The sequence below is a fragment of the Lissotriton helveticus genome, chromosome 6, assembly GCF_964261635.1.
Source record: "Lissotriton helveticus chromosome 6, aLisHel1.1, whole genome shotgun sequence".
Taxonomy (NCBI): Eukaryota; Metazoa; Chordata; class Amphibia; order Caudata; family Salamandridae; genus Lissotriton; species Lissotriton helveticus.
The window spans coordinates 82,413,024-82,437,758 of record NC_136067.1 but is presented as its reverse complement, the minus strand read 5'-3'; the positions used below and the strand labels follow the sequence as shown (position 1 = coordinate 82,437,758).

The 24,735-nt window shown below is 49.5% G+C and overlaps 1 protein-coding gene across 2 annotated transcripts in view; it reads left to right on the top strand.

The window, feature by feature from the left end:
* Nucleotides 1-259: 259 nt before the first annotated feature.
* LOC144762251 (beta-1,3-galactosyltransferase 2-like) overlaps nucleotides 260-24,735 on the top strand; it is a 159,521-nt gene continuing 135,045 nt past the window's right edge. Inside the window, exon 1 of one of the 2 annotated variants that reach the window (XM_078647394.1) lies at nucleotides 260-679. The gene's annotated coding sequence lies outside the window, so the exon portion shown is untranslated. Of the gene's footprint in view, nucleotides 680-7,368; nucleotides 7,481-24,735 lie in introns of those variants that run through there. The other variant, XM_078647395.1, reaches the window with a different exon arrangement.

Genomic DNA, 24,735 nt, shown 5'->3' with positions numbered 1-24,735 from the left:
AGGGAGCTGCGCGGTGTGTGGAGCGACCGGCCCTAGTGATTTATGACTGTAAGGCAAGGGAGCAATATTATTGGATGATTGATTTATGGCACGATATTACCACGATATAACCACAATAAAGTTGAGGGGTCAAATATTGTGCAGCCTTGAGTGATAGAGCTGCAATTTACTTCCAAAACCATTTAATCGTTTATTTCTTCATTGAAGAATGGAAGTTTATAAGTATTTCCTCGGGAGGTACCGCTTGCCAAGGCTTGTTAGTGGGGCTGCACCTGTCTGTGAGATGTCTGCTGTGCCCTTCCCAGCAGCAGCCGCGCGCCAAGATCACCCTCTCTCACCAGGACACCGATTGTTCAAGCATCTGGGAAGAGGAAGCATCGCCGACAAAAGGGAGCGAGGTGTGCAGAGGGCGGGGCAGGAGAAACCAAGGCGCAGTGACGGGCAGTGCCAGTGTGTGCTCTGTAGCGCCGAGAAGGGCACGGATCCTGAGGGCGCTGCCTGCTGCATCGAGACCCGGCTCGGGCGGCGTCATCAGCCGCAGCAGCGCCAGCAGGGGGTGTTAGGAGCCTTTGATCCTCGGACACTGTGAACCCCCCTCCATCACTTGTGAACCACTAGTGCCAACTGCCGCCCTCGGTCGGACGCCCGTCGTGCCGCGGTGGCAAGGCACCAGAGATCTGTAAGTACCTCGGAAGTGTACGAGTGTGCCGGGGCAGGCTCTGTGCCGAGGGGGTGCACAGGTGTGCGTGAGTTACCACTAGAGGAGGGCGAGACAACGAATGGAAGGGAGAGCCGAGCCAGACCCGAGCCAGGGCCAGACCAGGGCCAGACCCGAGCCCAGGGCCAGACCCGAGCCAGGGCCAGACCCAAGCCCAGGGCCAGACCCGACCCCAGGGCCAGACCCGAGCCCAGGGCCAGACTCGAGCCCAGGGCCAGACCCGACCCCAGGGCCAGACCCGAGCCAGGGCCAGACCCGAGCCCAGGGCCAGACCCGAGCCAGGGCCAGACCCGAGCCAGGGCCCGAGCCCAGGACCAGACCCGAGCCCAGGGCCAGACCCTGGCTCGGCTCGAAGAGCTCGTGCGCGATCCGAGCCCTGAATACGTTTGCTATGCGAGTCATTACAACACACATCACATAAGACATCAGTCTCTTCAGCATTCAAAAAGTCTTGTTCTTTAACATGTACAACCTGCTCCTTTAATACGTCACATTATATCACAGTTTTTAAACCTGAATTTAGAACCGTTGCAGCCCCAGCACCCACCATGGCGACATTGCAATTACACATGGCCACATTCATTTTCTTTGTCATGGGGAAGTTAAGTAATTTGCCCAGAATCACAGGATGTTGAAGTGGTGGCGCCGAGAGTCGAACCGGGTTCCCTAGTTCCAAAGGCATCTTTGGTATAGCGAGGGAGGCAGGCAGACGCCACATGAAATCTCGTCTCGTCATGGGCTGGAAAATCCAAAGGGACTAGTTACAACTTACGTTTGTAAGACGGTCTGCCAATTTTCTTCATGCCAAAAAAACCTCGCCTTGATAGAAAGTTTCACTTTAAAAGATAGAATAGCAGATAAAAGAGGCGGAATGGTGACCGCCTTGCCTTGTTCAGGTCAGTCTGCGTACACCGTCAGAGACAACCATTCATTTTCGATTTACTTAAGTGTGACGTTTCCGTATTATAAGCAGGTGCGTGACTTCCGGGGGGCGTTTGGGGTGTTATGCCCCCCTAATAAATGAATTTTATGGTAAATGGTTGAGTACCGGTTCTTTCAGTGGAGTATGGTGAGTTGCCCGTGGTATTTCACCAGGTATGTTCACACACACACACAGACAAATAGGCACACAATCTCTTCCTCTCTGTTTGGAAAGACTTCTAAAATGATGGTTATTTCTCGAAATAATGTGCTTTCTCTCACTTAGTGCCCCTCCCAAGCCGCCTTCTTCTCCCGTATGCCCCTCTGGTGCGCCCTGCTTGTCGCATAATGTGTATTGACATTATGCGCCAGCATGGCTGTTGGGAAAGCTGAAGCTCCCTCCACCCCCCCCCCCCCAAATCTTACTGACTAAGCTGCCCCCTGGTTTTTGAATGCCTGTGCGTGACATCCCTGTGTCCTACAAGGAACCTCCGTGCCAGTTCCTCGATTGTAGAATTAAGAAGTTGTCCCCATGCCCGGCGAGGAATTCCAAAAATGGCCCCTCTTGTGGAATGAACTTCCTGAAAAGGCTCTAAACTTTGGCTAACGCCCGAAGGGCTGTCGCGCGCTCTCTGACTCGCTTCCCTCACTACCAGTATAATTTCTGAAGCTTTTATAGCGTCAATATAAGCATTGTGCAACACCTTTATGGCAATGTATGACATATGCAGCCCCGGATACACCATCCAGTGCGCGGTATCGTTCGGCGCTGTCTGCACAAACTCCCCACAGAGACGCAGTCCTAGGGGTGAGGACAAGGGGTACAGGTGGATAGATGCTGGGACAGGACACAGGATCTGAACCAAATACTCACTGTTAGTTCGGGTGGAAGGCAGCCCCACGCTCATGGTAAATGTGCTAAAACGTACTATGTGTGAGCTTAACTGGCCTTGAAAGGAGCAGTCCTGCTTTACAAGCCTGTGTCTCTTACTTGGCCACATTGTTTGACCTTGGGCAAATCATGTTTGCTCAAAGCACACTCTATGGCTTAGTTCAGTCAGCAAATGTTTTTGGGGGGAGCTCCTGCCGATTAGGGATCCCTCCTGTGCTGGTTTAGGTCCATTCATCTGCAGGTTTATGGCTTGGGGTTAATACAGACTCTAGCTCGCCCTACACTTTTGTATGATAGCCTGATGCATTCTGGGCACACCTGAAATAAATGATTAGTTGCTGAAAGGTTTAGCACTAGAGACAGTGTCTGTACTGAACGGGAATGAGGTGGTTGCCCTATTTACACCCAGCCTCATGTTGTGTTCGACCTCTTCCCTGCAGGTACTCATATTCCACCTCTGTGTCTGTATTTGGAAAGGTAAATTTGTTGCTAAAGCAGCATTATGCTGGTAATTGATTGTTTTGTTATTTAACCTCGATGTGCTCGGGCTCAGGAGTTTGTATAAGTGTGATGTTTGGTGACCAATTTTGTTTAGTTTAGTCATGTATTGGAGGATTGACGGGACTTCTTTGCTAAGGTCTGCCCTTGTAAGGGCCGCCCTGATTTTTAGGAAGCTGTAGAATTCTATGTCTGGGAGTTTATGTTTTGGAGAGGTGTGGCGCCGCGGCCAGGGCGACTGACGCTGGAATCTGGGGATCAGGGTTCGATCCCCGGCTCCGGCGGCAGGATAGCCCAGCACCATGCGACTCTGGGCAACAGCTTGCTAAATCTTCCCGACGGCCCCCAGCGCCTAGAGACCCTAACGGGTGATTGTGCGCTATACAAATGTGGATTATTATTAGGTTGGTGAAGGTGAGTGGGGTATTATTCTATTCTAGCTGGCTCGGGGTGGAGATTCCCTTATTCGCCCATGAGTTAAAGCTAAGTGTTTTATCCCTGTATTTTATTTTGGTGTTTGTCCAGAGAGATTCCCATGTTTTTGTCTACTTTAAGTAAGGCATTCTTAGTGTTTTTGAGTATTATGTTGGTAGCCTCCGGGTGTTTGTTTGCCGTGAGTAAGGCTAAGGGGACTAGGCCATTTAGCATTGCTCTCTCTACCTCAAACCATACTGGCGTGTAATTCTGCTGTGGTGTCAGCCAGTGTATCCCCTGTCTAGCTAAGCATGCTGTCTGGAAAGTCTTGTAGTTGGTTAAATTAAGTCCCCCCAGGTTTTTATTAAGTCTTAGTTTCTGTAGACTTATTCTGGCTTTCTTGTCCCTCCAGAGGAATTTGTTAATTAATATGTCTAATTTCTTGTGGAAATCTTCCGTAAGTGTAAGTGGGAGCATGCTGAGCAGGTAGTTGACCTTGGGTTTTAGCATAATTTTTATTGTTTCTACTCTACCCCACCAGCTAACGTATTTGGGTGACCATGAATCGGTGCTATTCTTTAACTTGTCCAGCAGTGTTTTTTCATTCTGGTCAAGAGTCAATTTTAGGTCTCTCCCGAAGTAGATACCCAGATATTTCATATAACCTTTCTGCCAGGCCAATCCCGAGTTACCTAAAACACCTTTTGTTGTGTGAACGTTCAGAGGTTTGCATTCCGACTTGTCCTTATTGAGTTTGTATCCAGCTACACGTGAGTATGTATCAATGGTGTTCATTAGGGCTTCTATAGAGGTGCCCGGTTCTTCCGGTGTGACGAGTATATTGTCTGCGTATGCAGCAAGTTTGACGTGTTACCTTTGATTGGGATTCCTTTTATTTCTGTGTTATTACCTGTGTCAAAGAACAAAGGCACACCAACCCTAGTACAGCAACAGTCGGTCTCTGTAATCATGACCTTTGTTGGTACTGCCATGAGCAGAAGGGAGACTTGGCACACCTCATTTTTCACTGCCCCAGAGTTAGGACCTTTTGGGAGAAAGTCAGGGATTTCATACACAACATCCAAGGATACTCACCACCTATACACTTTCATAGTGTAGTCACGGCGTTCATGGAGCCAGAACTCCAGTCACAAGATGATAGCCATCTGTTAGACCTCCTATTCACAGCGGTAGTAAAAACAATTCTTTCCAACTGGAAAGACACAAGGAAAGCGACTTTCAAGACCTGGTTCAACTGGATAACTTTCCTAAGGGGGGCGGACAACATAACTTTAAAATACTCCCCTGAGATGCACTCAAAAGGAGAGATGTGGCACACACTAGACAGCTTCCTAGGATCTCATAAGCCGCCTTAGGCAGAAAGCACATTTCCAAAATATTGTATCTATCCACCTCCCAACGCAAAACCAGGGGACCTTGGTAATAACTAAACACCACTTTCCTATCTCTCATTCTTTCTTTCTCTACCTTTTTCTTTTTCCTCACTCGAAGGTAATGCAATATGTCTCCACTCTAGTAAAGCCACGGGCCACGAATAGTTATTTTCGTTGTTGATGCCTTAGCACATGGGTACTCACAAACTTTCTCTCGGGGGCCAAATTTACAGTTTGGTTTGTGTCCGAGGGCCGCATTGGTGGGGGCGGGGTCAGTGGGGGAGGGGGCGGGGTTAGAGCAACAACATAAAACTGACCATGAGGTTGATCACAGGTCCCTGCAGCGGACGCCTTCGTCCACTGTGCCGTCCCAGCATACACACATCTCTCTCTCTCTTTCTCTCTCGGTCTCCCTCCCTCTCTCTAGCTCTCTCTCCCTCTCTCTAGCTCTCTCTCCCTCCCTCTCTCCCGTCTTCCTCTGTCTCACTCTGACTGTCTCACTCCCTCTCTCTCACTCCCTCTCTCTCACTCACTCCCTCCCTCTCACTCACTCCCTCCCTCTCAGTCACTCCCTCTCACTCTCACTCACTCCCTCTCACTCCCTCCCTCCCACTCACTCACTCCATCCCTCTCACTCACTCCATCCCTCTCACTCACTCCATCCCTCTCACTCACTCCCTCTCACTCACTCACTCCCACTCACTCACTCCCTCTCACTCTCTCACTCCCTCTCACTCACTCCCTCTCACTCACTCCATCCCTCTCACTCACTCCCTCCCTCTCACTCGCTCCCACTCACTCACTCTCACTCACTTACTCCCTTCACTAACACTTCCTCTCACTCACTCACTCCATCCCTCTCACTCACTCCCTCCCTCTCACTCGCTCCACTCACTCACTCTCACTCACTCACACTCACTCACTCACTCCCTCTCAGTCACTCCCTCTCACTCACTCCCTCTCACTCACTCCCTCTCACTCCCTCCTCCCTCTCACTCCCTCCTTCCCTCTCACTCACTCACTCACTCCCTCTCACTCACTCCCTCCCTCTCAGTCACTCCCTCTCACTCTCACTCACTCCCTCTCACTCCCTCCCTCCCACTCACTCACTCCATCCCTCTCACTCACTCCATCCCTCTCACTCACTCCATCCCTCTCACTCACTCCCTCTCACTCACTCACTCCCACTCACTCACTCCCTCTCACTCTCTCACTCCCTCTCACTCACTCCCTCTAACTCACTCCATCCCTCTCACTCACTCCCTCTCACTCACTCACTCCCACTCACTCACTCCCTCTCACTCTCTCACTCCCTCTCACTCACTCCCTCTCACTCACTCCATCCCTCTCACTCACTCCCTCCCTCTCACTCGCTCCCACTCACTCACTCTCACTCACTTACTCCCTTCACTAACACTTCCTCTCACTCACTCACTCCATCCCTCTCACTCACTCCCTCCCTCTCACTCGCTCCACTCACTCACTCTCACTCACTCACACTCACTCACTCACTCCCTCTCAGTCACTCCCTCTCACTCACTCCCTCTCACTCACTCCCTCTCACTCCCTCCTCCCTCTCACTCCCTCCTTCCCTCTCACTCACTCACTCACTCCCTCTCACTCACTCCCTCCCTCCCTCTCACTCACTCACTTCCACTTATTCACTCCCTCCCTCTCACTCACTACCTCCCTCTCACTCACTCACTCACTCCCTCTCATTCACTCATTCTCACTCACTCCCTCCCTCTCACTCACTCATTCTCACTCACTCCCTCCCTCTCACTCACTCCCTCTCACTCACTCACTCCCTCTCACTCACTCCCTCTCACTCCCTCCTCCCTCTCACTCCCTCCTTCCCTCTCACTCACTCACTCACTCCCTCTCACTCACTCCCTCCCTCTCACTCACTCACTTCCACTTATTCACTCCCTCCCTCTCACTCACTACCTCCCTCTCACTCACTCACTCACTCCCTCTCATTCACTCATTCTCACTCACTCACTCTCACTCACTCCCTCCCTCTCACTCACTCCATCCCTCTGACTCCCGCTCACTCACTCACTCACTCCCTCTCACTCACTCCATCCCTCTCATCACTCCATCCCTCTCACTCACTCCCTCTCATTCCCTCCCTCCCACTCACTCACTCCATCCCTCTTACTCACTCCATCCCTCTCACTCACTCCATCCCTTCCACTCACTCCATCCCTCTCACTCCCTCCCTCTCACTCACTCCCTCCCTCTCACTCACTAACTCCCTCCCTCTCCCTCCCTCCCTCCCACTCACTCACTCCCTCTCACTCACTCCCTCTCACTCACTCCCTCTCACTCTCTCTCACTCCCTCTCACTCCCTCTCCGTCCCCCTCCCCCTCCCTTTCCCTCTCCCTCCCACTCCCTCTGTCCCCTCTGTCATCTCACCCTGCCTGTGTGCCAGCCGGGACACACACTCACTGCCGCACCTGAGCACTTCACAGGTCTTCAAAAGACCATTTGCATGTTAATGAGGCCTTTGTATTTCACCTCTTCTTAGGCCCCTGCAGCTGTACTCTGGCCATTGCTAGGATCGCCCGGCCGGCAGCCCCCACAGAGCAGCAGAGTCTCTCGCGCTGCTGCAGACACTTGAAAAAAAACGTAAAACACAGGTATGATGTCTCGGGGGTCCGCGGGCCGCCAGGGAAGGCTTGCCGGGCCGCCCCCGGCCCGCGGGCCGTACTATGAGTACCCCTGCCTTAGCATATGTTGTGTAAGCCAAATGTAACTGCAACAGCACAATAACAATGTCCTACATTGCCTTCTCTTTCTCTGTATTGTATAACAAAAAATGTATTTTCTAATAAAAATTGTTGAAATAAAAAAAAAGCAGCATTATGCTGATACATTTTGGCTGCAGCTTGCCAACCTGTTACCATGTTAGAAAACGCTGGCCGCTCACACCTGTTCTTCGCAGCTCTTGTTTATAGTCTCAGGGCTGGGACTGCACAGCCTGCTGAAGGCTTTCCTGCTCGGCTAGCTGTCGAAGGGCTGAAACGTTTCCAGATGTATGACCTGCTCAGAAGAGGTTCAGCTCCATTCTCTGGGCTTCACAAGCTGCCTCTGTCGTCCGGCAACGAAAACATTGTGCATCCCACACAAGCTCTTTACATGATGCAAGACAGACACCTCAAATGCTGGACAATCTTGCAAAAACCCGAATGTCTGGCCAACCTTAAATAGAATGTAATATGCACTGTTTATTCAGTAATGGAACCAAACTGTTTATTTCTGTTTCACAGCATCGGATTGCTAACGCGGGCACTCGGGCAATGCCCGAGGGGACAGTATCTGAATTCCAGACGCAGGCTGCTTTTTTTTAGCAGTCTGGGGGGCCGATTTGGCAGTTTCTGCATTGTTGATGCCGCCAGGGGCCCAGTGTGTGTCTGAGTGGCCTTTCTGGAGGTAGATGCGTCCATTATCTTCCTTTTATCAACGCTAGAGATGTCACTCCCTTTCTCTTGCTGGGCCGGCCCATTAATATATGCATATTGAGCAGGGGCAGTGAGCCTGAGCAAAAGTGACCTCAGTTGTTTCCAGGTGTGTGTCACCAGTGTAAACTAATCCCTGCATTTTTTAATAATACAATTTCGCTGAAGCAGTGTTTTGCAGACAAGCAATATGCAAATGTGGGCCATTTTTTTTTAGCGTGCCCGGGCCGGTTTTTAATCCCAATCCAATCCTGCTGTTTCAGTAATGGAAAGGGAGGTGCACTCCGAGTTGCTCGTGCTAGCCTTTGTTCTGCCCTCATCAAAATACAGCACTTCCGGGGCTTAGCTACCAATGGTACAGCAGGCCCAGTGGCACCATGGTGCAGGGTTCCTCGAAGTCCACTAACCCCAAATATGGCGATCTTTCACTACTCAACCAGGTAGAGTGGCCCCAGGTCTGGTCTCTGAAATAGCTTTCTTTGGGACAGTTTTATCTGTCTTGCCAGTCCACTGTTTTTCCAAAAATATTTGTTCATGGAATAAATAGAATGGCTTTGGGTGAGGGGGGGTTCATTCATTGGTCTATATAGTTTTCATTCACATTGCGCCCCTCCACACAGCACTGAGCACGGGGCAGAGGGTCCTCCCACTTTCCCCATTGGATCCCTTTAGTTTGAGCGCGAGCACAAAGTCTATGCACAGTAATCACATCCGCTTAAAAAGAGTTCCTTCCTCTTCAGTGACATAGCAGGTTCAAACGTGTTCCTTTCATTGATTATTTTACCTTTTTAGGTTCTGGTTAATTGTGTAATCTGCGCTCAGAGTGTGTACTTCGATGATTCTCCCCAGTCTCCTGTGTGTGGTCGGAGTCATAAAGTGACGCTGTACCTTTCCGCTGTCAGTCACTTGAGCGCTTTATTTGTCGGAGTTTATTCTTGGCTGCGTCACAAATAAATGATAATAAAATGCATTGGCACAACTGAAAGGGTCGTTATGGGAAATAAAATCACTAGTAAAACCGCCATATAAATGAACGTTTTTTAAAAAAGTAAAACGTGTATTGCAAACACATCTCAACTACGTTTAAGTGACAGCGTATTTTTTTTTTCTTTCTCTGTTTGTGCCATGTGCTTGCATTAAATAGTATTCATAATAAATTGCGCCTCCTTGCCGCGGCCAGAGCGTGCATGTGCATGCTCCGGTTTGCTTTGGGGTCTGCAGCACCCTTGCTTCGTGCCCCTTCTTGTTTTTACCCCATTTTTTGCACCTATTGATGTTGAAACCAATGCCCATCTCGCCCCACTGTACCCCGTTCCCCGTCCCCTACCGTGAAAGTTTTTCGTTTTTATTTGTACCTTTATATGCTTCACCTGATGAAAAATGTGCATTTCTGCTCACCGGCTTCCACGTCCCCAAATTGTATCAATGCTCATGTCAATGCTATTGTTGGGCCGCGAGGGGACCGGTCAAGTGTTGACTCTCGCGCCTGATATCTACTGTGATCCGCAGGTCTCGAGGTGCAATCCTGGAAGGAACAGCACAGCCCTCCATCATTCCCAGGTTGGCACCTCGAGGGACATTTAACTGAGTAATAGTAATACGTGTGGTTTATAGAGCTTAGAAATTACAGAAATTGAAGCGCTACCAAAAACATTTTTTTTTCTTCTGTTGAGCTTGCTTCCAGGCTTCCTGTTTATTATCCCAGGGTGGTGAACAACAGGCGTTGCCATCACCTAACCCATATGAGCTCATGTTATCAGCATCAGAAGAATGACAGGCTGAGTCATCTAGGACCAGGGCGTGGCCGAAATCGGATTTACTGGGATAGCGCTCTGGACAGAAAGAACATTTAGTGTTTCTTGTGGGGGTTGGGGTCGTTGCTGTGTGACGGCAGGAGGTGTGAGGAAGATGGGAGGAGGCAGGGCTCGAGTCGGGGTACCACGCGGGTGGACGGCGTCCCCCCACTTATTTTACCGGGAGCTCGATAACTGGAGCAAAGGGAGCCACACATTCACTCTCGCCCCAGAGAGGCCAAAGAGTGAATGTGTGGCTCCATTTGTTAAGGGGTGATGGAGGGGAGGCAATGAGTCTGATGGTACAAGCCACCTTTTGTGATGTCACTTCCTGTTGTGACGTCAGCGTCCCCCCTCTTCTTTTTTTAGGACTTGTGCCCTGGGAGGAGGGCAGGGGGTTGATGGATGCTAACAATTACACTGAGGTACATTAACCCCTTGGCTGCAGGGCCGAATCCCCCGCTGTGCTGGGGGGGGGGGGGGGCGCACAGCGCCCCGGTGCTCATGACGAGCTCAGCTCGTCATGAGCCACGTTTCTCGTGTGCTCACGCCCGTTCCTTAGAACGCTCAGCACAGCAGGGGAATTAGCCCCGCACCTGAGCGTTCTAACGGTCATGACGAGCTCCGCTCGTCATGGGCACAAGACAACCGTGGCTCATGGCGAGCTGAGCTCGTCATGAGCGTCGGAGGGGTTAAGGGCTGGTTACAAAGACTTTAACAGGACCCAATTTAGACCAAGTGGGATGGACGAGCTGCTGCTTTGAAGACATTACGTCGGGCAGCTCCCTTGCTGCGCCCCTCCGAATATTTAGCACCCAGTGCCCATTCCTAATGCAGGCCCGTCTAGGACACAGCGGTACAAAAGAGGGTGGTGATGGACGGAGCATCTGAACCAATCAAACACTCACACCCAGTCAACAGATCTGGGTTTAATCCATCCCCGTTCTTTAGCCCACTCTGCCACCCCAGTTCAGACATGGCCATATGCAAATCAGTCTGACCCTGTTCCTCATGGGAACAGTCCAGCCCGAACTGCCAAGCCATGCCTTCCCTGAACCGGAAACAAGCTTCCTAGGACCGGTTTCTGGCATTTCAGCCGTCTTCAGCCAGGCTTGCTTGAATCCAGTGGCAAAGTGAGCAAGGGACTCACGTCTGAGCATACCCTGCCAACTTATGGCGAACAAAGCTGTACAAAAGGGGGTGGTGATGGATGGAGCATCTGAACCAATTAAACACTCACATCCAGTCAACAGATCTGGGTTTAATCCATCACTGTTTTTTAGCCCACTCTGCCACCCCAGTTCAGACATGGCCATATACAAATCAGTCTGACCCTGTGCCTCATGGGAACAGTCCAGCCCGAACTGCCAAGCCATGCCTTCCCTGGACCGGAAACAAGCTTCCTAGGGCCAGTTTCTGGCATTACAGCCGTCTTCAGCCAGGCTTGCTTGAATCCAGTGGCAAAGTGAGCAAGGGACTCACGTCTGAGCATACCCTGCTAACTTATGGCGAACAAAGCGGTACAAAAGGGGGTGGTGATGGGCGGAGCATCTGAACCAATCAAACACTCACACCCAGTCAACAGATCTGGGTTTAATCCATCACCGTTCTTTTGCCCACTCTGCCACCCCAGTTCCGACATGGCCATATACAAATCAGTCTGACCCTGTTCCTCATGGGAACAGTCCAGCCCGAACTGCCAAGCCATGCCTTCCCTGAACCGGAAACAAGCTTCCTAGGACCGGTTTCTGGCATTACAGCCGTCTTCAGCCAGGCTTGCTTGAATCCAGTGGCAAAGTGAGCAAGGGACTCACGTCTGAGCATACCCTGCCAACTTATGGCGAACAAAGCTGTACAAAAGGGGGTGGTGATGGATGGAGCATCTGAACCAATTAAACACTCACATCCAGTCAACAGATCTGGGTTTAATCCATCACTGTTTTTTAGCCCACTCTGCCACCCCAGTTCAGACATGGCCATATACAAATCAGTCTGACCCTGTGCCTCATGGGAACAGTCCAGCCCGAACTGCCAAGCCATGCCTTCCCTGGACCGGAAACAAGCTTCCTAGGGCCAGTTTCTGGCATTACAGCCGTCTTCAGCCAGGCTTGCTTGAATTCAGTGGCAAAGTGAGCATAGGACTCACGTCTGAGCATACCCTGCCAACTTATGGCGAACAAAGCGGTACAAAAGGGGGTGGTGATGGACGGATGCAAAGGTATCAACCCAGGCCAAATTACAAGACAAACACTGGCTATTTAAAGACAAAAATTATGCAAAAAATTATGAACTATAACACAGAAAAATATACTGTTGTAAAAAGGTTTTTTTTTTAATTATATTGATAAAAATAGATTAAACACATACATCATGTATACAAGATAAATTGATACAATAAAAAGATTTTTGTTAATGATAAAAATGAAACATTTGTTTTAAAAAAGGCTCGAGGGAGTTCTATATGTTATTAGCGTGGCTGTAGTCTGTCAACGCGTTTCGACACGTCGTAGTGTCTTCCTCAGGACAATATTTTTTGCAGTCAACTTTTCTAAAAAGAACAAAACATCTTTAGCTTTTCTCAACATATCGTACATTGTGTTATAGTGCATTATTCTCTTATATTTTATCTAAAAAATGAACTTTTTCTTTAATTTCAGGTATTCTTTTTTTAGCCAGGTACAAAAGTCTGATCAATGATTTTTCCACTGAAGATAGCCAAAAGAGCGGTCCTGACAGGAGTCTAAGAACACAATCCCTATAGTTAAGCTTGGCATCAGAAAGCGATTATACATATCTAGAATTTTTCAATACATCTGATAAAGGCAGTTAAACACATGTTTAGTTAGTAAATAACGTGTAGATACAGATAGTAACATTTTAAGGCTTTCCATCATAATCAGGCTTTCTATCATGTTCAAATGCAAATAGTCATATCTTTGGATTTTTACATCGTACTTAAAAAAGAGAGAGAGAAAAGTAATAGAAAGAAGTAAAGTTGTTAGAGGTATAAAACCATATTTCTATTTCTTGTAACTGGTGTATCTCCTAAGGATGGTCTGCTTACGAGTTTACATATTCCCTATTATCTATTGTAAAATCATTCTACATTTATTAATTTGTAAAATATTATTAATAGAAATGACCTATTTTGTATCTGCTTCCGGTAGATACTTTTTCCGTTCAGTATAAATTTAAAAAGTAACTCACCATTATATATAGGATGAACTCAAAATCACTTAGATAGCTGTAATTTCTGGTGATGGACGGAGCATCTGAACCAATCAAACACTCACACCCAGTCAACAGATCTGGGTTTAATCCATCACCGTTGTTTAGCCCACTCTGCCACCCCAGTTCAGACATGGCCATATGCAAATCAGTCTGACACTGTGCCTCTTGGGAACAGTCCAGCACGAACTGCCAACCCAGGCCATATACAAATCAGTCTGACCCTGTGCCTCATGGGAACAGTCCAGCCCGAACTGCCAAGCCATGCCTTCCCTGGACCGGAAACAAACTTCCTAGGACCGGTTTCTGGCATTGTGAGAAGTTGGCCTGATATATGATGTTTCCAATTCTGGAACCACCTTGTATCAGTCCAAGCTTTCCCTTATGGTGTCTGGTTGTAAGTCAACCTTGTAGACAAGCTATCTTAATGGTAGCATAGACTAAGCAGCCTTAAAGGCTTATCTCAAGAGGTCGTGTTAAGCGAGCTGTTTTACCAATCACAGTCCTGTAATATCAAATGAAAGGACACCACAAAAGTATATATTATAAAAATATATGTATTTATTACTCAAAATAATCCCCAGTATTCTTTATGAACAAAGGGGCACAAGCGTTAAATCAAAAGCACAGTATAACATACAAAGTTGCACAATTATGGATGAGGGCGAGGGGCCACTCAGACCATATACTAAGAAAGTGGTATAAGAGATACCAATCGAACAGTGGTTAGGCCTAGGGCCTAGGGAATCGCTGGGAGCAGTCGGGACAAGCAATGCTGAAGTCGGGAAAAGCCCGCGGGATTCGGGTGCAGTGCTGAAAGCACACGCATGCACCAATGCAAGTCAATGGTGCGTTAAATTTACACAAATAAGAGTTTTAAGACACTTCCGCTGAACCTAGAAAGACAAAACTTAAGACACAGACCCTAGAGGTGTGTACCAGTGTGGGAACACCGGCGTTGCAATGTTACCTCACCCACAGGAAGCGGGTGCACAGGGTCGAAGTAGTGTCGGGTTTCGTCACGCTGGTTCTTGGTGCTTGAAGCTGAAGATGCTGCAGGCGCTGTGAAGGAGAAGTGTCCGGTGGGATCCAAGGGCGGATCGAAGTCGAAAAGTACCTGAAAGCAGAGGGGACAGAGTCTGGGTCACTCAGCAGTGACCAGGGTGGAACCAGGATGGAACCAGGCAATGTCGGGCGCAATCAGGTGGTTGTCGAGGAGCTTCTCTCCGCTGTCACGTGGGCTCTTGGGCATCTACGAAGTCCAGGAGCGGGTCACGATCTGTCCCACGAAGGCTCTCGCCGTCGGCGCTGTCAGCTTCAAGATTGGAGCAAACAACACTTGGCAAAAGCAATCCACGCGGAACCGGGAGATTGCTTCTCACTCGGACCAGGAGGGTCAGAGTGGGTACTCCTTTTCAGGGGAGTGGGTGGAAATCTGGAGCAACCAGAATCACAAGTTGTATTTCGTTTTTCGTTGGCACAGGGGCCACAAGCCAGCTGGCAAGGGACTGGCCAACGCGTTGAGCCAAAAGAAGCAGAAGGGCCCCACGCAGCACTCGTCGAGTGTGGAGGGCTGAACTTCGGTGCAAGAGTGGCTCAGGGTTGGGGCTTCTCAAACCCCGGTGTACAGCTTCGAGGGTCACTCGTGGGCTGCACGGTCAGCGTCTCGTGGTCTTTTCAAGATGGCGTGCCCCACGCTTCCGGTCGCCTCCACGGGTCTCAGCTCTGCAGGGACTGTGGATCGGGCTGTTAGAAGGCAGGCAAGCTTGTTCTCGTCGATTTCTGTCGCTCGAGTTCCGGCGGAAACTGCAACAAAGCAGACATCAAGGTGCTGGATGGTGCCTGTTTGCACAGGGTGGTCACTCCTTGACCACAAGGGAGATTCTTCAGTCTTCTATGTTGAGTAGGATGTCGAAGGGTCCAGAGTTTCGTTTCTTATGTTTCATCAGGATAATCTGAAGTGCATTGGCACTGCTCCCCCTCTTATTCGAATCTGGGGGGCTGGATTACCTGCTAGGTCCCCTCCTATGAGTGGGACCCAGGAAGGGGGTGGATACACCCCTTTCCTTAGATCCAGGCCGCGCTGGGACTGGGGCTGGTGTGCCCCAGAACCGGTTTGACCGGATTATGCAAGGGGCAGCCTTGTGCTCCCCATGCAGTGTCTGGTTTCTTTCAAACCTCCCTGCTATAATCCACTATCTCCTGTCTGGGGGGGTGTGACACCTCCCTGCGACAGCAAACCCTTTGTCCAGGCCCCTTTGGCTGAGTTTCGGTCAGCTTCAGGGGGTCAGACTTGTGTCTGTGGCAGAAGCATCCATTTTGTGGATCTGAGGCCCTTTTAGAAATTAACCGCATTTCAGTAAAGTAACATGTCTTACCCCTCTAGAGGGGTGGAATGCTATCCCCGTCGCCAGAACTGGCGAGGGGATAGTATTCCAAATCGTATGACACCTTACACGACATGTTTTGATAAAGCCAAACCAAAGTTGCTATATAACCGCGAGGATTATAATGCACTTAATAGTATATGGTATGGCATTATCCTGAAACAGCTTAGGGATTTGTTCCCGACGGCTGCAGACAGGCTCAGCTCATGCTAGAGCTCCATCTCACATTAAACCACGCACTCTGCCTCCAGAATTGATAAGGCCTTCCATAGGAGTGGCTCACAGGTTTATATGTGTCCAGATATAGGGTTAGATATAGGTATACTATATCTAAGCAAGAGGTGATTACACTATCTTGCCCCAGCTGAGTGATCAGACAGTTGTGTCAATTTAAGAACCAGCCAGGGGTGGCAAAAGACATGCTGCAGCCCCTGGTAGGCCTTGGTGGCACCTATGCCCTGAGCACCTATAGTGCATGGTACAGGGGCTAACAAGGAGTCCATTTCCAATTGTGGTATGTACCTATAGCACATGTATTAATAATTTAGAGAGAGAACAGCAGGCTGGGGGTCTGATTAGCAGGCCCACAGCCTCAGTAGTCGAAAACCAGTGAAGCAAAAAGCAAAAATTTGGTGTGACCATAGGATAGCAGACCCTACTCTCCTACACAACCCCCCCCCCCCCCCCCCACCGCAGGGACATTAAACTAACCTTGACCAGATAAGTCTTCATGTTCTAAGTGGAAGTACCTGGAGAGACCATCTGCATTACCATGGTCAGTCCCTGGGCGGTGCTCCACTGTAAAGTCCATCCCCTGTAGGGAAATGGACCACCTGAGCAGTTTGGGATTGTCACCCTTCATCTGATTTAGCCACAAGAGGGGCTTATGGTCTGTCTGAACTAGGAAGTGAGTACCAAACAAGTATGGCCTCAACTTCTTCAGGGCCCAAACCACAGCAAAGGCCTCCCTCTCAATAGCTGACCAATGTTTCTCCCTGGGGGTCAGCCTTCTGCTAATAAAAGCAATGGGCTGGTCTTGACCATCTTGATTAAGTTGTGAAAGCACAGCTCCCACCCCCAACTCAGAAGCATCTGTCTGTACAATGAACTGTTTGGAGTAGTCAGGACTCTTCAGGATAGGTGCAGAGCACATGGCCTTCTTCAGGTCATCAAATGCCTTTTGACAGCTAACTATCCACTGAACCTTTTTTGGCATCTTCTTGGATGTCAAGTCATTTAATGGTGTCACAATGGACCCATAGTTTTTCACAAACTTTCTGTAATACCCAGTCAGGCCCAAGAAGGCTCTGACTTGTGTCTGGGTAGTTGGAGGAGCCCAGTCCTGTATGGTCTGGATCTTGCTCTCCAGTGGCTGAACCTGACCCCCACCTACTAGGTGGGCCAGGTATACAACCTTACTCTGCCCTATCTGGCACTTGGTAGCCTTGATAGTCAGGCCTGCCTTTTGCAGGGCCTCCAGAACTTTCTTCAGGTGGATCAGGTGATCCTCCCAGGTGGAGCTAAAGACAGCAATATCATCTAGATATGCTGCACAAAAGTCATCCAACCCAGCAAGGACTTGGTTCACCAACCTTTGGAAAGTGGCAGGTGCATTCTTCAAACCAAAGGGCATTACCACAAACTGATAATGTCCACTAGGGGTAGAGAATGCTGTCTTGGCTTTTGACTCTTCAGCTAGTCTGATCTGTCAGTAGCCAGCTGTCAAATCAAATGTGCTCAGAAACTTGGCAGAAGCCAATTTATCAATGAGCTCATCTGCTCTTGGAATGGGATGTGCATCTGTCCTAGTGACAGCATTGAGACCTCTGTAGTCCACACAAAATCTCATTTCTCTCTTTCCATCTTGGGTATGAGGTTTTGGCACAAGGACCACTGGGCTTGCCCATGGGCTCTCTGATGGCTCAATCACTCCAAGCTCCAACATCTTTTGCACCTCAGCCTTTATACAATCCCTGACATGGTCAGGTTGCCTGTAGATCTTATTCTTCACAGGCAGACTGTCACCAGTGTCCACCTCATGGGTGCACCAGTTAGTTTGACTGGGTGTGAGTGAAAACAAGTGTCTGTGGGCTTGCAAAACCTGTCTGCAGTCCATCTGCTGCTGGTCAGTGAGGCTGCCTGCCAAGGCTACTCCATCAACTGAACCATCATCAGGATTCTGGGAAAGCAGGTCTGGGAGAGGGTCACTCTCTTCCTCCTGTTCCCCATCTGTGCCCATGAGCAAGCTCATGTCCTCCCTGTCCACAAATGCTTTCAAACGATTTACATGAAGCACCCTGTGGGGGCTCCTAGGGATTCCAAAGTCAACCAAGTAGGTGACTTCTCCCTTTTTCTCAATGATAGGGTAGGGTCCAGTCCATTTGTCCTGGAGTGCTGCTGGGGCCACTGGCTCCAACACCCACACCTTCTGCCCTGGCTGATACTCAACCAGAACAGCCTTTTGGTCATGCCAAGCTTTCTGTAGTTCTTGACTTGCCTCCAGGTTTTTGGATGCTCTCTCCATATACTCAGCCATCCTGGAGCGGAGACCAAGTACATAGTCCACAACATCTAGCTTAGGCTTTTTGAGAGGTAACTCCCATCCTTCCTTCACCAAACATAGTGGACCCCTCACAGGGTGGCCAAACAAAAGTTCAAAAGGGCTGTAGCCAACCCCCTTCGGTGGGACCTCTCTGTAAGCAAAGAGCAAGCAGGGTAAAAGGATGTCCCATTTCCGCCTGCGCTTCTCTGGTAAACCTTTTATCATTCCCTTGAGGGTCTTGTTGAATCTCTCCACAAGCCCATTGCACTGTGGGTGATAGGGTGTGGTAAACTTGTAGTTTACTCCACACTCCTTCCACATTGCTTTTAGATATCCAGACATGAAGTTTGTACCTCTGTCTGATAACACCTCCTTTGGGAAGCCCACTCTTGAGAAAACTGCAATGAGGGCTTTTGCCACCACAGGTGCTGTGGGTGGTGGTCCTTAGGGGAATTGCCTCTGGGTACCTGGTGGCATGATCCACTACCACCAGTATAAATCTGTGCCCAGATGCTGTTTGAGGATCCATGGGACCCACAATGTCTATTCCAACACGTTCAAAGGGCACCCCCACCACAGGTAGTGGTATCAGGGGGGCCTTTGTTGTGCCACCTGACTTACCACTGGCTTGGCAAGTGACACAGGAGCGACAAAACTCCTTGACATTTTCTGACATATGAGGCCAGTGAAAGTGTGGAACAAGCCTGTCCCAAGTCTTGTTCTGGCCTAAGTGTCCTGCAAGGGGAATATCATGGGCCAAGGTGAGAAGGAAACCCCTAAACTTCAAAGGTATAACCAACCTCCTGGTTGTACCAGGCTTGGGGTCTCTAGCCTCTGAGTAAAGGAGTCCATCATCCCAATAAACGTTATGGGCACCTTGGGCATTCCCTGCAGCCTCAGCAGCAGCTTGCTGTCTGAGGGGTTCAAGTGAAGGGCAATCTAATTGAGCCTGCCCCAGGTCTGCCCTTGAGGGTCCCCCTCTCCCCAGACACTCAACCTGATCAGGCTCAAGTTCCTCAGAGACAGTCTCCTCTTGGACTGCAGAATCAGTTTCCTCTGAAATCTGATCCTCAGCCTGGGGCAAGGGGGAAGACATAGCCTTAACCCTCTTGCTCCTTCTCTTGGGTTGTGGTTGGTCTATTGTTCCAAGATCCACCACTGGTTCAGGAAGGCACTTCTTAGCCTGAGTCCTTGTCACTGCAAGGACATGTGCTGAAATCCCTAGCATTTCTGCATGAGTCCTGTACTCCACTTCTGACCAAACTGAGCTTTCAAGATCATTGCCTAACAGACAGTCTACTGGGAGGTCTGCACTCACAACAACTTTCTTTAGGCCATCTACCCCTCCCCCGGAGAAGTTCACAACAGCCACACTATGTGAAGTAGTGGAGTTGCTTGCATTGGTCACTAGGTAACTTTCACCTAGTACAATCTGTCCAGGGTCCACAAAGTCAGGTGTCACCATAGTGACACTGGCACATGTGTCCCTGTAGGCCTGAGCCAGTTTCTCATTTATCAAAGGCGTCTGCCTATATTTGCCCAAGTTACTGGGACTTACTGCAGTGGACAAAGCTAAGTCCACATCATATAGGAGAACTGCCTGAGTAAGGATTCTGACCAGGCCAGATTCCATCTCAGTACCCAAGGTTAACCCAACTATACCCTTAGGTTGTGTACCACCACTGTTAACTGTACTAAGGGGTGCAGGTGCTTTAGGAGCTACAGTGGTGGGGACTGGATTTTTCTTGGTGCATTCACTGCCCCAGTGTGAAACTGATTTGCAGGTATTACACCAAGGTTTCTTCGGGCCATCATTCTTCTTTTTCTTGTTTCCATTTTGGGAACCACCCTCCTTATTATTAGTTTGGGGGCCTGAAGACTTCTGGTCCTTTTCTTTATCTTTCTGATTCCCACCCTTCTGGTCTGTTTTCTTCTGGTCACCACCTTGGTTCTGGGGTTTCTGCTTAATCCTGGTTCTGACCCATTTGTCTGCTTTCTTTCCCAATTCTTGGGGAGAGGTCAGATCAGAGTCAATAAGGTATTGATGCAACAGCTGGTTCTGACAGTTATTAAGGATCTGCTCTCTCATTATAAGATTGTACAATCCTGTATAGTCTGAGACTTTACTTCCCTGCAGCCAACCCTCCAGAGCCTTAGTGGCACAATCAACAAAATCAGTCCAGTCCTGAGTCTGTGCTTTTTGGGTGTCTCTGAACAACAACCTGTATTGCTCAGTGGTTAGGCCAAACCCTTCAATAAGAGCACTCTTCAGGACAGAGTAGTTTTTGGCATCCTCAGGTCTAACTGTGAGGAGCCTATCTCTCCCTTTCTCAGAAAAGGAGTACCATAAAATTGCAGCCCACTGATCCTGAGGAACCTGCTGTACCATGCAGGCTCTCTCAAGTGCAGTCATCCATTTGTGGATGTCATCCCCTTCCTTGTAGGGGGGCACAATTTTTGTCAGGTTTCTATTATCATAGCTCCTGTCTTTCTCTCTAGGAATTATGCTGCCACCAGTGGCATCTAAGCCACGCAACTTTTGCTCTCTTGCCAAGGCAAGTCTAGCTTGAGCCAGGGCTACCTCCTCCCTCTCTATTTGGAGTTTGACAGCCCTCATCCTGGCTCTATGTTCTATCTTCTGAGAGGAAGTCATCCCTCTCTGAGATTCTCTTGAGGCACTAGAAAGGTGAGAGTCCCCTGATGGAGATCTTACTCTTCTGTTGCCTGGGAGAATGATATTTTGGGATCTGGGGAGGTGCTGGCCCTCTCCATTCCCCAGTAGGTTTAAGTTGGCCTGGTTAAGCCTGGCAACTATAACCTGGTTACCCCTCTGATCCTGATTTTCTGGGTCCTCTACATCTGAGTCCTCCTCCTCCTCCTCTTCCTCCTCTTCTTCTTCCTCCTCTGGAGTGGTATCAGTTACAGGGGGGTTCACTCCATCTCCTGAATCTAGGGGAGCTGCACTCGCCTTAGCTAAGTCATCCTGTTCTAGAATGGCTATCAGGGTAGGAATGGTGGGACCTCTGCCCCTTTTTAGCCCTCTTGATATGCACAAGGCACACAAGTCTTTGTGGCTAAGTTTGTCATAGCTGGAAGTTGCCTGGGTAAGGTCAACTGTCACAGGCAGAGAGCTGGGAGTCTCCCCTGTGCCAGACATGACTGCTAGTGAGGTGTAAGTGGTGCACTTACCTACACTAAGTGTTTTGCTACTGTACCTTGCTAGTGAGTTGTAGTCAGGGTGTGCTAATCCCTTTAGTCTACAACTACTAAGTTCAGTAGAACTTAATATGCCAAGCTTTTGATTTATATGTACCTACGGTACTTGATGTGATCTTTCAATTTGATAAAAAGATTGCAATGGTAAAACAACAGCAAGCTCAAATCCGCACCGCTGCGCACCAATGTGAGAAGTTGGCCTGATATATGATGTTTCCAATTCTGGAACCACCTTGTATCAGTCCAAGCTTTCCCTTATGGTGTCTGGTTGTAAGTCAACCTTGTAGACAAGCTATCTTAATGGTAGCATAGACTAAGCAGCCTTAAAGGCTTAACTCAAGAGGTCGTGTTAAGCGAGCTGTTTTACCAATCACAGTCCTGTAATATCAAATGAAAGGACACCACACAAGTATATATTATAAAAATATATGTATTTATTACTCAAAATAATCCCCAGTATTCTTTATGAACAAAGGGGCACAAGCGTTAAATCAAAAGCACAGTATAACATACAAAGTTGCACAATTATGGATGAGGGCGAGGGGCCACTCAGACCATATACTAAGAAAGTGGTATAAGAGATACCAATCGAACAGTGGTTATTCCTAGGGCCTAGGGAATCGCTGGGAGCAGTCGGGACAAGCAATGCTGAAGTCAGAAAAAGCCCGCGGGATTCGGGTGCAGTGCTGAAAGCACACGCATGCACCAATGCAAGTCAATGGTGCGTAAAAGTTACACAAATAGAGTTTTAGGACACTTCCGCTGAACCTAGAAAGACAAAACTTAAGACACAGACCCTAGAGGTGTGTACCAGTGTGGGAACACCGGCGTTGCAATGTTACCTCACCCACAGGAAGCGGGTGCACAGGGTCGAAGTAGTGTTGGGTTTCGTCACGCTGGTTCTTGGTGCTTGAAGCTGAAGATGCTGCAGGCGCTGTGAAGGAGAAGTGTCCGGTGGGATCCAAGGGCGGATCGTAGTCGAAAAGTACCTGAAAGCAGAGGGGACAGAGTCTGGGTCACTCAGCAGTGACCAGGGTGGAACCAGGATGGAACCAGGCAATGTCGGGCGCAATCAGGTGGTTGTCGAGGAGCTTCTCTCCGCTGTCACGTGGGCTCTAGGGCATCTACGAAGTCCAGGAGCGGGTCACGATCTGTCCCACAAAGGCTCTCGCCGTCGGCGCTGTTGGCTTCAAGATTGGAGCAAACAACACTTGGCAAAAGCAATCCACGCGGAACCAGGAGATTGCTTCTCACTCGGACCAGGAGGGTCAGAGTGGGTACTCCTTTTCAGGGGAGTGAGTGCAAATCTGGAGCAACCAGAATCACAAGTTGTATTTCGTTTTTTGTCGACACAGGGGCCACAAGCCAGCTGGCAAGGGACTGGCCATCGCGTTGAGCCAAAAGAAGCAGAAGGACCCCACGCAGCACTCGTCGAGTGTGGAGGGCTGAACTTCGGTGCAAGAGTGGCTCAGGGTTGGGGCTTCTTAAACCCCGGTGTACAGCTTCGAGGGTCACTCGTGGGCTGCACGGTCAGCGTCTCGTGGTCTTTTCAAGATGGCGTGCCCCACGCTTCCGGTCGCCTCCACGGGTCTCAGCTCTGCAGGGACTGTGGATCGGGCTGTTAGAAGGCAGGCAAGCTTTATCTCGTCGATCTCTGTTGCTCGAGTTCCGGCGGGAATTGCTACAAAGCAGACGTTGAGCTGCTGGATGGTGCCTGTTTGCACAGGGTGGTCACTCCTTGACCACAAGGGAGATTCTTCAGTCTTCTACGTTGAGTAGGATGTCGAAGGGTCCAGAGTTTCGTTTCTTATGTTTCATCAGGATAATCTGAAGTGCATTGGCACTGCTCCCCCTCTTATTCGAATCTGGGGGGCTGGATTACCTGCTAGGTCCCCTCCTATGGGTGGGACCCAGGAAGGGGGTGGATACACCCCTTTCCTTTGATCCAGGCCGCGCTGGGACTGGGGCTGGTGTGCCCCAGAACCGGTTTGACCGGATTATGCAAGGGGCAGCCTTGTGCTCCCCATGCAGTGTCTGGTTTCTTTCAAACCTCCCTGCTACAATCCACTATCTCCTGTCTGGGGGGGTGTGACACCTCCCTGCGACAGGAAACCCTTTGCCCAGGCCCCTTTGGCTGAGTTTCGGTCAGCTTCAGGGGGTCAGACTTGTGTCTGTGGCAGTAGCATCCATTTTGTGGATCTGAGGCCCTTTTAGAAATTAACCGCATTTCAGTAAAGTAACATGTCTTACCCCTCTAGAGGGGTGGAATGCTATCCCCGTCGCCAGAACTGGCGAGGGGATAGTATTCCAAATCGTATGACACCTTACACGACATGTTCTGATAAAGCCAAACCAAAGTTGCTATATAACCGCGAGGATTATAATGCACTTAATAGTATATGGTATGGCATTATCCTGAAACAGCTTAGGGATTTGTTCCCGACGGCTGCAGACAGGCTCAGCTCATGCTAGAGCTCCATCTCACATTAAACCATGCACTCTGCCTCCAGAATTGATAAGGCCTTCCATAGGAGTGGCTCACAGGTTTATATGTGTCCAGATATAGGTTTAGATATAGGTATACTATATCTAAGCAAGAGGTGATTACACCATCTTGCCCCAGCTGAGTGATCAGCCAGTTGTGTCAATTTAAGAACCAGCCAGGGGTGGCAAAAGACATGCTGCAGCCCCTGGTAGGCCTTGGTGGCACCTATGCCCTGAGCACCTATAGTGCATGGTACAGGGGCTAACAAGGAGTCCATTTCCAATTGTGGTATGTACCTATAGCACATGTATTAATAATTTAGAGAGAGAACAGCAGGCTGGGGGTCTGATTAGCAGGCCCACAGCCTCAGTAGTCGAAAACCAGTGAAGCAAAAAGCAAAAATTAGGGGGGGACCATAGGATAGCAGACCCTACTCTCCTACAGGCATTATGTGTGGCTCCATTTGTTAAGGGGTGAGGGAGGGGAGGCAATGAGTCTGATGGTACAAGCCACCTTTATTGACGTCACTTCCTGTTGTGACATCAGCGTCCCCCCTCTTCTTTTTTTAGGACCTGGGCCCTGGGAGGAGGGCAGGGGATTGATGGTTGCTAACAATTCCGCTGAGGTACATTAACCCCCTAGCTGTGGGGCCGATTCCCCCGCTGTGCTGGGGTGCGGGGGGCTCGCACAGCGCCCCGGTGTCATGAGCCACGTTTCTTGTGTGCTGACCACGCCCGTTCCTTAGAACGCCCAGCACGGCAGGGGAATTAGCCGCGCACCCGAGC